This window comes from Thalassophryne amazonica, chromosome 15, assembly GCF_902500255.1.
Source record: "Thalassophryne amazonica chromosome 15, fThaAma1.1, whole genome shotgun sequence".
NCBI classification, from domain to species: domain Eukaryota; kingdom Metazoa; phylum Chordata; class Actinopteri; order Batrachoidiformes; family Batrachoididae; genus Thalassophryne; species Thalassophryne amazonica.
In genome coordinates this window covers 19,218,092-19,230,066 of record NC_047117.1, presented here as the reverse complement: position 1 = coordinate 19,230,066, position 11,975 = coordinate 19,218,092, and the positions used below count along the sequence as shown (strand labels likewise).

The window sequence follows — 11,975 nt, the reverse complement described above, 5'->3', positions numbered from 1 at the left end:
CGAAGGAAGAAATCATGAGGTGAGTCCAACACTCTCCACACAGAGAGACACAGCTCAAAGGTGCACACAATCAGCAAACACTTCCTGGCTTTAATATAACTCAGCTTCTCACCCTGCAGGCACGGAACAACTCAGTTCAAATCTCCACTGCAGCAGAAGCTGATTAGGCAGTTAGCATAGCGTAACAGCTCAATATAACAAGGTGTGACGGACACCAAATCCACTGTCATTACTTCATGAAAATCACCAAAACCAAATTACCCTCAGGAAGTGTGCTGAAGAGCGTGAGACCTCACCTAATCCTCCTTCACAGACTGTGGCGTCAAACCTGGAGTGGTCTCTGCGTCCGTAATGGTGAGATTGTTCTCCTGACGTCGATCTCACACGTCTGCTCACAAGGTCGAGTCTCTGGCAATCACACACTGTGCATTCAAGGTTTAAGTGCAGCAAGCTCTGATCAAGACAGATACACCACAGCTGTGAGTCCTGATGACCTGCACATGATAACAAGCCTCAGGTGTTCAGGGTGAGGTCCTAATACTCAGCCACACGTCAGCCACTCAGTCCTGAACGCATACCACCTGGTGGGAGCAACAGAAAACAAAAACAAAGCCAGCCAAACACCCCAGCCCACAACAGAAAACAGTTCATACTCTGCTGGAAAATTCTGTTTTTGTGTTGTGCTCATGGACACTAAGCCTTGGCTGGATGTGTCGATGAATGTTAGGACACATACAAGGAAAAGCAAAGGAAAAGTGGAAAACACGCATTTTCTTGTCCGCTCAAAATGCTGTGGTGGTTTATAAAATATTATGATATGAAATATAACTTCCTTAAATTTTGTGTTTTTCAAATTTTGTTCTTGAAATTTTATGATGTTATCTGAAATGTTGTTTTGAGTAATATCATGAATTTGTGATTAGTTTGAACTGTAGCTAAAATAAAAGAATAGATGGAAGCATGTGACTTTTATATTCCACACTGTATTGGTATTGGTTCACTTCCAGATGTGCACCTGGACAATATAGGAGGTATGACATTGTGCAGACTTCCAAATATACACAAACATGATGCACAATTCTGAAAGTGTCTTCTTGTAAATTTGGAAACTGGACCATATTAATACTATTGTTCAGACTTCAAACTCTTCTTAATCTTTAAGAATTTATTGTGCATTTCAGGGAAATTAACAGGTTGCCATAGGAAAATAAGATGTCATCTTAGCACCCTCATGTCAATTCAAAAAGTGGCAGAACCTTTCAGGAAGTGGACAGCCAAACTCAAAATCAGAAAAACCTTCAGCTTTGGTCCACCTACTGTGGAAAATATTTACAAAAAACATCAATCAATACAGATGGATTTCAGCGCACCTGTAACCCAGGTAAATGTTTTCTTTTGATGCATCTCCAGAGCCCGGTTTCATAAATCAGTCTAATGTTTTAGTCTACTAAACTTACTTAGTCGCCTACAATTAGTCGCCCAACATTATCCATCTAATCACTGGTTCACATGGTAAACTTTTACATTAGCCGGCTTACCTTCGTCGATGGTTTCACAGGCGTAATGGCCTTGCGCATCCTGTTGCGAAGAGACAGCTCCAATGCGCAACAGTTTTGTTACTTCCAGGTTGGTCGTTGTCATGAACTATCTAGCTTTTGTTAACTGTTGTTTCGTTAGCTTTGTTGTCTGCTATAACCACTGTCCCAGAAGGTCTTGGGGTCGCTCCGATATCAGGTTACCGTCGTACTCATACTCCAGGTCGTTGATTCCGCCAGTGTCCTGCGCCTGAGGTTCTGGAACCTCACCGACAGCCTCACCGTCTCCCTGACGTCTGTGGCCGCCCTCGTGCACTGTCTACATCTCCTCCTTGTGGATGTTTCCGCTGCGGTGAACCGGCGTCCGTGAGGAGATGGAGACCAGCAGTGACCAGAGAGCTGATGTCCTCAGCAGGAGCAGGTTTTCTCTGGCACGTTAACTGAAGGACAGCTGCTCATCATTACATTTTCTAAACTCTCTGAAATAAAAGATCTGCTGCTGTGCGTAAAGACGCGCCTGTGGCTCTCTGCACTCTAAGAAATAAAATGTTGAATATAATTGATAAAGTTAAGGTAACTTTTTCCACATAACTTTGTCAATTAAGTGCAACACAATACTGGGATTTAAGTAATAATGTTTCATTTGATTTAATTAATCTCAGTGACAATGTTGTTTTGCACTTAATTAACAATGTTATGTTGAAAAAGTTACCTTAACTTTATCAATTAAATTTAACATTTTATGCCTAAGAGTGTATGTTTCATTTAGAAAAACACTTCTGATGTAAAACGCGCGCGTCACCTGGTGCGTAATTGTGACTGAATAGAAAAGGTGGGTGTGTCGTAGCGTGGAGAAAGCTATGTACGCGGACAGTCCTGTCCCGACATGTGCCCAGTCTGCCGACTAAATTCTGCTTTTGCCCTTTCTCCCGTATGGTAGCCCTGAAGTGCACAACACTTGCTTGTCACCAGTGTTGCTAGTTTTGCTTTTTTAATTTCCCCAGCCACTAAAATCGTGGGTTGATGAAGACCAAGGATGAGTTACAGCATCTCAAATCGTTTACTTACTTTAATATCACACCCGTGACCTGCAGTAGCCCACTGAAAAGGTTTATAACCAATTTTGATGCACTGAGCGAAGCACAGAAACTGACCATAGACTGTATATATACTGGACAAAACCCACTCTGTTATCAACCATAGTGTTTCTGAACAATGGACTTGAAACAGAAATAGGGCGGTCCCAATTGTCACCTTCTTGGCAGTGCCTGTTTTTGCCTCACTTCTGGCCTACTCATAAATTTATGGATAAAGAGTGTGTCTGGGCAAGACCAGCATGACAGTGAAGCCCGAACATGGCCCCATTCAGGCTCGGACTGATAATCTGTGATTTTGGGCATTTGCCCGGTGGGCCGCTGCACGTTTAGACGTGCGTGGGCCGGCCTTCCCATATTCATAGAGATTATGGAAATATATAGTGTTCTCGAACCGCGCGCTGCTGTCAACATGAGGAAAGTCCGTGATCGGTGAAGCTACAGCATTTAATCAGCGCAGCTGCAGAGCCCACTTCCTGAATTTGTGTCAAAATAAAAGTTCTGTAGTGTTTCATACACGGCGCAGTCTTATTCTAGGTTTCAGTTTTGTTTCCGTTTGATCACACAACGGAGACTTACATCGAGCACATGACCAACAGCCAATGATAATGGAGAAGCATACAGGTTGGCCAATCAGATTGCAGGAAGAGCAGGCGGGCGCTCCCGCCTCTGTGAATGGATTGAGTCCTCAGTGCCTGGACTTCTCTCAGCTCTTCTACTGATACAAGGTTGGAATCGTTTCTTTTATCTCAATTAACTGTGCTTTACTTTTGTTAATCTTTAAATGCAACAGCTACGGACTTCAGCTCCTTAATTTGCTGCTGTGTGAATCTCTCTCTCTCTCTCTCTCTCTCTCTGTCTCTCTCACACACACACACTTTGGAGACACAAAACTTTTTCCGCTTGTGTGCATTTGCTTCCGTTTTGTCAGACCCGGCGCCAGAAAAAAAAAAAAATTAAGGGGGCGATGAGTTTATCCCTTACCAAAAAGTAGTATATGCAAGTATGTTTCAAGTATGCTTCTAGTTTACTTTTTATATACTTATCAGTACTATTTTTTGGTAAGGGATCACAGGGGGAAGGGTCGCCCCCCCCAAAAAATAGTGCGCACCGGAGGAGACGTGCGCTCCTGGAAAGCTCGTGTATTTATGCTGCACCGTTGTAAGAGACTGACCAGAGTGAAGAGTGATGACAGTATTTTTTTAAATTATTATTTGAACGTATAGACACTCGGTCAAGTGATCTCTTGCATACCACAGAGTCGGTGTTCTGTCAAGATGAGGTGCGCCAACTTTCGACACTCTGAGCTGTGACGTACCTTGGCATTGTCCAATAGGAACGACGCGTCGGGCCAAAACACGGAAGGACTCGTGGCAGAAACCACTGATCTCTACAAAATGGATTGGACCAATCCGATTGGTGCAGAAACCACTGATCTGTACAAAACATTAACGTGTGACAGGACTGCTCATTTATAAAGCAGTTTTTCTGAAGAAAAAATCATTGGAAATGTTTTTTGTTGTTGTTACTTCAAATTTCTGATTACTGTTAAAAAGTTTAGAACACTTGTAATTAAAATAGGTAAATAAATCAATAAATGGTTCTTTAGAAACCTTTCATCTGTATTAAAACCACCTGTTATTTCAGATTAGATAATTTCTTGTTTAACATAAGGAAGCTCAGACATTTATTTTAGACAAATAAATAACATGGAAACTTGTATATTTTTGAAGTCTGGTAGATTATTTATATCTTATTTCAACCAGAAAAACAAACACTAAATACATACAGTGTTATTATAAATGCAAAAGGAAACAATTTAACAATGACTGCAGTGTGATATATATATATATATATATATATATATATATATAGTCATTTAAACTTGTAATTTCATCAAAATATGTAATTGCCTTTAATGTTATCAGGACGCCCCCTCGTGGCGCCGGGTCCGCGTTTTGTACTATGATCAAGGTGAAATGACAGTGAAAGTGTGTGTTTAGGTGTGTGTTCATGGTGTTTAGGTGTATAGTATTTGTTCATTGGGGTTCGGTATGGACGGGTGGGTGTGCGTGTTTGGGGGTGGATTCGTCGGGCCAATAGTGGGCTGGTCCAGAGGAAAAATGCCAGGGCCGAAATTTGTTCCCAGTCCGACCCTGGCCCCATCTTGCATTTACAATAGAAACTAAAGATGCTACCTTGGTTCGGGTGTTTGATTAACCCATATTCTTCAGCATCATGATGCTAACACTAGCATGTAGCATAGCATTGCACTTCAGCCTCAATGCCTTGACAGGAAACTGAGTTCCCCAGTGGGTCATGGCTTATTGTTGTATTTTGACCCATGTGGGTCAAAATCCTTAATAACTTTCAGACCAGGTGGATTGTAATTATACTGGCAATTTTAGATTGTCGATATATTATTGAATACTAAAGAACAATATTAAAGTGCTGCTGAAGAAAATCCTTTTTATTACTTAAATGGTTAAAAAGAAGGACTACACCTTAAATTGTTGCTACGATTTTGCAGACTGTTTAAAAAGTGCAAAATATGCACCTGGCCAACCAGAGTGATAAAGTTTATGAGTAAAATACTTTTGAAAAGTATCAATGTGATAACTGAAATTAAAAAAAAAAAAACTGGTTAACACTTATTTGAATAATCAAAAAAGTTATAAAGTTGTGATGTGGGAAACAACACCGCCGCCAAGGAGGCTCGTCTTTGACCTCCACACTGGCCCCCTCTGTTCCTGAACCTCTGAAGACACAATTCATCAGGTCACACAAAGAAGCGTTTAGCTCAGCTCGAACATGAGGTGCGTTATCGTCACTCTAACCGTGAGGAAACGTGTTGTTACAGCTTACTCCAAAACGCACAAAGACCCCTTTGAAAATCAAACCAGCGTGGACTCTGCTGGCACAAACTGAGCAACACAGAAGAGGAGAGGTCTTTACCTTCACACTTTATTTCCAAGAAAATGTTTGAAATGCATCATGTACAATCACACAACTGCTGGATTTTCTCTGGCTGTGTGGTTTGCAGGCAGGAAAAAGGGCTTTTCCATCTGTTGGCACGACACACAAGGATCAGAGGCGCTCAGCGGTGTGGTGACGTGATTCTCAGTGTTTCTGAACTAAAACAACAAAAATAAACAATATCAGAGATGCATCTGTGTTTTTGAGATATTGGCAGACTGCACAGAGACAGGAAAAGCAAAGTATATTTCATTCACTAAGTGTATTTTTGTATGTCGCGCCACCTGCATCATTTTTCCACTCACCCACCTGTTTGCACTGGCATCTCAGTTGTTGAACCAGCTGATGACGTAGCTGCAGATGCCGTGGAAGCTCTTCCAGCAGTACTCGTTGGCGAGGCGAGAAGCTGTGGACTCGGGCTGCTCTGTGGGATTCATGCTGTTCTTTCCAGGCTTTGGGGTCGTTCTCCTGCTCTGAGGACCTTTTGCCTATCTGGGGCTTCAGAGGCCTGATGGGTTTAGCAGTGGCGGCCAGTTGGTTTGGGCTGGAGCAGCTGGTTTGTGGGTCTGCTGTATGACCCTGGTGGGATTGGTGGTTGCTGTCTTTGGCCAAGAAGGGAGGAAGGTCATTTGGGCCTCATCGGGATACTTCTTGCACATGTGAGGATGGTAGATTTTGTGGCCCTGGCAGGCGTGGCTCAGCTTCCTTATTTGCCACATTATCTGGGTGAAGTAGTGGCGAGGGTTGAGGTTGTAGGCGCGACACAGGTTAGGTTTGCCCCTGGAAGTTGCAGGAATAGGAGTGTCCTCGTCTCGGGCTTTTGCAAGAGATACGAAGGCGAGTAAAGTCTCCAACTGCAGAAACCACCATCGTGCAAGTATCCTTGGACTTGGTGGAAAATTGGATTGGTACAACCTGAACAACGTGTTGCTCCTCCTGCTTGCTGTCGTTGCTGCTGTTGTTAGTCTGAGCGTATGACACACAAACGGTCGCCGACAGGACCAACAGTACGCTCTCAGACCGGCTTCTCATGGCAGCGTTGGTTGCTTTCGATGGCTTGGCGTGTGCGTAGGATGATGGTGTGTGTGCAGAGGGGAGGATGGCATCTGAAAGCCTCTTTATAAGGGCTGAAGCTCACAAAGAAAGTGTTATTCAGGTGAGCTGAAGAACATAAACCCCTCCCTCCAGCATTGACTCACCTCACAGAGGCTCAGGCAAAACGAAAAGGGGGAAAAAATGACAGGCAGGATGGAGTGAAGGTGGGAGATGTTAAATGAATGTGTGTGTGTGTGTGTGTGCATGCAAATATTCAGAAAAACCTTCACATTTTATGAACCCACACAGGAGATTCTTTGATGACTGATGTGGGTATTTGCAGAACAGTTAATTTTGATTTGTTATTAAAAAAAGGACATGCAAGCTTCCATTTTTACACCAACAATGGTGAATACATCTCCTATAATTACAAACATTGTAGGTGTTCGTCTAACTACAGATGCTGCTCTGTCCTGCAGCCATTCAATATTAAATTAAAAATTTTACATGGATGCTTATTTTTGAATTGTCCAGCAGATGGCAGCATGGACTCCCAGACCAATGTTAAAAACATGGGTGTTTCAGTGGTTTTGAAACAAGTCTTCTGAGTAATTTGCAGCACCAACATAAAGTTATGGTACTGTATATCACCATTTACACCTTCAGCCCATTGTTTAATTCCAGTTTTACTAAGCAATGAGAATACTGGAGACGTATAAGATGATTGCATTTACTGTTTTTTGAGTTACTGCCTACAATCCGGGCTGGATTGGCCTAACCCGCCCGCTCCCCCACTCATCAACATTTTGGGTGTACAAGCCACAAGCCGTTACCAGCACAGGAAAAAACATGAGTTTTTGGTTTCTACTCAATGCACAGCCAAAATGTTTCCCTGAGGAAGCCATAAAAGTACAATAATTTTGCAAAGATATAACTTGCAAGAAAACAGAATTACAGACAGAAAATAAAAGGTTAACTCAGAACCATGAAGAAACCAAAGAGCCCCTGGGAGACACGAAAACAGGTTGTGTCTGTGCATCTGTCAACAACTTGTTGGCACAATCACTCCTCAGTGCTTTCAGGGATCACATTCATATGGGATATAAATGATCTCTTGGACCATAATCTTGGAGAAGTTTGCACGTGAGTTGCTCCATGACCCTTGTCCAAGCAAACACACTACCTAAATGCAATGTTATATTTTGGTTGATGTTTAACGTTACCACACTGTCTCCCAGCAATGTTACTATATTTTGAAGAGTACAAACATGTACATGTTCATGTAGTTGAGCCATTTCTCCTTTTGTGAATCAATAGTAAGGTTTTTTTTTTTATGTGTGGGGTCCCTGCTTCACTCCTGGGTGGGAGCACAGTATACCAAACCATGACTTACAGATCCAAACCTATAAATATTTCCTATTAAAATACTGGTTCCACTCCCAGTACAACATGGTGGCAACTGCAGCATACGAGACAAAATTATGGTGCACCAACTTAAATTTACATTGTCTGACATTAGGATTTTGTCAGCTGGGATGACCTCTGTGACCCTGGGGACCTAGTTAAAGCAGGTCAAGGTCAAAACTTTGCTGCCATCATAATCTTCCAGTTATCTATTTCACATCAGATCCTTTTACTCTCTGGGGCAAAATCTTAGACTGGTTTGCACGAGCGCACTGTGTGACTTTTGTGACCTTGTTAAAAGTAGGTCATGATTAAAAAAAAAAAAAAGGTATCCATTTCATACTGGATAGACATGCTGTCTGGAACAAAATCTTGGACAAGCTCACACTCTGTGAATTTGTGACCTGTCACCCTTGTAACCTACTTAAAAGTAGGTCATGGTCAAACCTTGTTGCTAAATTAATTTATCAACACTTCCACATTCAAAACTGATGTTCTCTGGACCAAAACCTTGGACAAGTTTGTACTGGATGTGGAAGGGCGACTGTGGCATCAACCAAAGGGTTCCTCATTTTGCACGTATACTGCACGCTACAGTGAGTTGTTCCATTAAAAACAGATTTTTTAAACCGATTTTCCTTTTGAGGGAGCCAAATATTCCACATAAGGTGGCCACATTGTAAACAGAGTGTAGAACAGAGGCACAGTGTACAGTATAAATACCGTACACGTGCACTCAGGACATTTTATTTGCACAGTCGTCAGTTTGAAGAGGAAAACCAGGAGGTTACACACACCGAGGATGTAAACATCTTGTGTGCTTGTATGTGAAACAGATGTTTTCTTAGTTACACTGAGTGACTTCGCCCTCCGATAGGATGTTATCGCATCACGCCACCATCTAAGCCCACCCCCACTGCTCTCTGCAAACCAACCCTCCAAAGTCGGACCTGAAGCTGCGGAGGCCGTGCACTTGCATGTGTTTAGGTCTATGTTATCTGCATTACATTATGCAACTTTGGGAAGATGAACTTTTATTGTTAAAACATCACTAAATGACCATGGAGGAGTTGTCTGCTTGGGTGGTTGCCATGAAGGCCCAAAGGTGGTTCCGTAATGTGGTGGATCCAGTGATACATGGTACCTGTGCATGCTCCCAGATCTGAGGCTGACAAGTCAGTACCACTGTCTGTTGTCAAGGCCCCTGGACAGGCAACTACATACAAAACACACACAACCAAGTCTCAATTCTGTATCATGTCCTCTACGATTACGTGAAAGTGAAGAACATATTAACACCACAGTTAATTGCACCCCGTTGTGGGACATACATGGAAGATGGTCACCTTAAGGCGAGACAGAGCCGAATTTAGATTTGTGCCAAACACTACACAGTTCACATGACAAACAGTTTTCAAGATGCATTCATTTTTTATTTGGTACAAAAAATCACGTTTTAAGGTTGGATGCGTTTTGTGTTATGCTGCATGTGGTTGACTGAATTCAACATTGTGCTTTGGTTATTACAACCCAGTCTCTCGGTAGGGTTGGGGTTAGTGTTAGTAATAGCGAGTAAAAAAAAAAAAGTCACGAAAATTTTAATCATTTCGTGACAGGAGCACAAAAAAAAAAAACAAAACAAAAAAAATGTGAGACTGGACTCGGTTTATTAACACACACGCAAAATTCTTATTTACATAGTGCTGTGTCACATTACCACCCATTGACATACAGTAGTGTTCAGAATAATAGGTAGTGCTATGTGACTAAAAAGATTAATCAGGTTTTGAGTATATTTCTTATTGTTACAAGGGAAACAAGGTACCAGTAGATTCAGTAGATTCTCACAAATCCAACAAGACCAAGCATTCATGATATGCACACTCTTAAGGCTATGAAATTGGGCTATTAGTAAAAAAAAAAAGTAGAAAAGGGGGTGTTCACAATAATGGTAGTGTGGCATTCAGTCAGTGATGTTTGTCAATTTTGTGGAACAAACAGGTGTGAATCAGGTGTCCCCTATTTAAGGATGAAGCCAGCACCTGTTGAACATGCTTTTCTCTTTGAAGCCTGAGGAAAATGGGACTTCAAGACATTGCTGCAGAAAAACAGCGGTTTGATTAAAAAGTTGATTGGAGAGGGGAAAACGTATACGCAGGTGCAAAAAATTATAGGCTGTTCATCTATAATGATCTCCAATGCTTTAAAATGGACAAAAAAAAAAAACCCAGAGACGTGTGGAAGAAAACAGAAAACAACCATCAAAATGGATAGAAGAATAACCAGAATGGCAAAGGCTCACCCATTGATCAGCTCCAGGATAATCAAAGAGTCTGGAGTTACCTATAAGGTGCTGTGACAGTTAGCAGATGCCTGTGTGAAGCTAATTTATTTGCAAGAATCCCCTGCAAAGTCCCTCTGTTAAATAAAGACGTGGCAGAAGAGGTTACAATTTGCCAAAGAACACATGAACTGACCTAAAGAGGAAATGGAGGAATATTTTGTGGACTGATGAGAGTAAATTGTTCTTTTTGGATCCAAGGGCCGCAGACAGTTTGTGAGACCGACCCCCAAACTCTGAATTCAAGCCACATTTCACAGTGAAGCATGGTGGTGCAAGCATCATGATATGGGCATGTTTCTCCTATGGTGTTGGGCCTATATATCACATACCAGGTGTCATGGATCAGTTTGGGATATGACAAATACTTGAAGAGGTCATGTTGCCTTATGCTGAAGAGGACATGCCCTTGAAATGGGTGTTTCAACAAGACAATGACCCCAGCACACTATAAACGAGCAAAATCTTGGTTCCAAACCAACAATTAATGCCTCACAGATGTGAAGAATTCATGAAAAACTGGTTATACAACTAAATACTAATTTAGTGATTCAAAGGATTGCTAAAAAAGCAGTTTGAACGTTAATAGTTTTGAGTTTGTAGCATCAACAGCAGATGCTACTATTATTGTGAACACCCCCCTTTTCTACTTTTTTTTTTACTAATACCCCAATTTCATAGCCTTAAGAGTGTGTATATCATGAATGTTTGGGTCTTGTTGGATTTATGAGAATCTACTGGTACCTTGTTTCCCATGTAACAATAAGAAATATACTCAAACCTGGATTAATCTTTTAGTCACATAGCACTACTATTATTCTGAACACTACTGTATGCACAATTACGGTATTAGTAAATCAACCATAAAATGCACAACTCAGTGCACTAAAGTTTTGAATGTCCAATGCACTTGCTGCATGGGAGCTTATCAATTCAAACTCTAATCTGCATTGCCTCAGTACATCCAGCTGTAAATGGGTTCCAGCCTTGGCTGAGAAAGTGACCTATATCAGAATGGCAATCCCATCCAGGGGGACTTGTAGACTCTCATCCATGGAATCCAGGAGAAGCACTGGCACCAGTGAGCCCCAGAGCCTGTACAAGACTGACTTCTTCTTCTTGTTAATTGCATAAATGAATTACCTGAGTTTAACAAACACCTGGTGAAAATGATGAACAGACACCCTCACTATTTGGTTCTATCAAGAGAGATGTCCAGTCCATGAAAAAAAAAAAAAATAACAGTGCGATGAAATGTTTTTGGTGTTCTTCTTTCACGTGTTCACAGGACACAACCAACATCCTCTGCAAGCTTCACAAACACAGCTTTGTTTTTAAGAAAAAAAAACACACTTTTGCATTCTTTATTCAGTGAGTCACAGCTTCATCAAAAACTCCAGCTGGAATTATACGTATGTATGTATGTGTGTGTGTGTGTGTTCTGCCTGCTTCATGAACATCTATAGTGCCTGGAAAGGGACACGGGCAAAAATTAACTCCCACCCCCAACAGAGTGTGCACCAATACTCCCTGCTGCATTATACTACATTGTGTGTAGTGCACAGCTTCTTAGCACACCACATACAGAAT

The 11,975-nt window shown here is 41.7% G+C and overlaps 1 pseudogene; it reads right to left on the bottom strand.

Annotated features, from left to right (window-relative positions):
- Positions 1 to 5,575: 5,575 nt before the first annotated feature.
- LOC117526166 lies at positions 5,576 to 6,876 on the bottom strand (annotated as a pseudogene).
- Between the last annotated feature and the right edge of the window lie 5,099 nt (positions 6,877 to 11,975).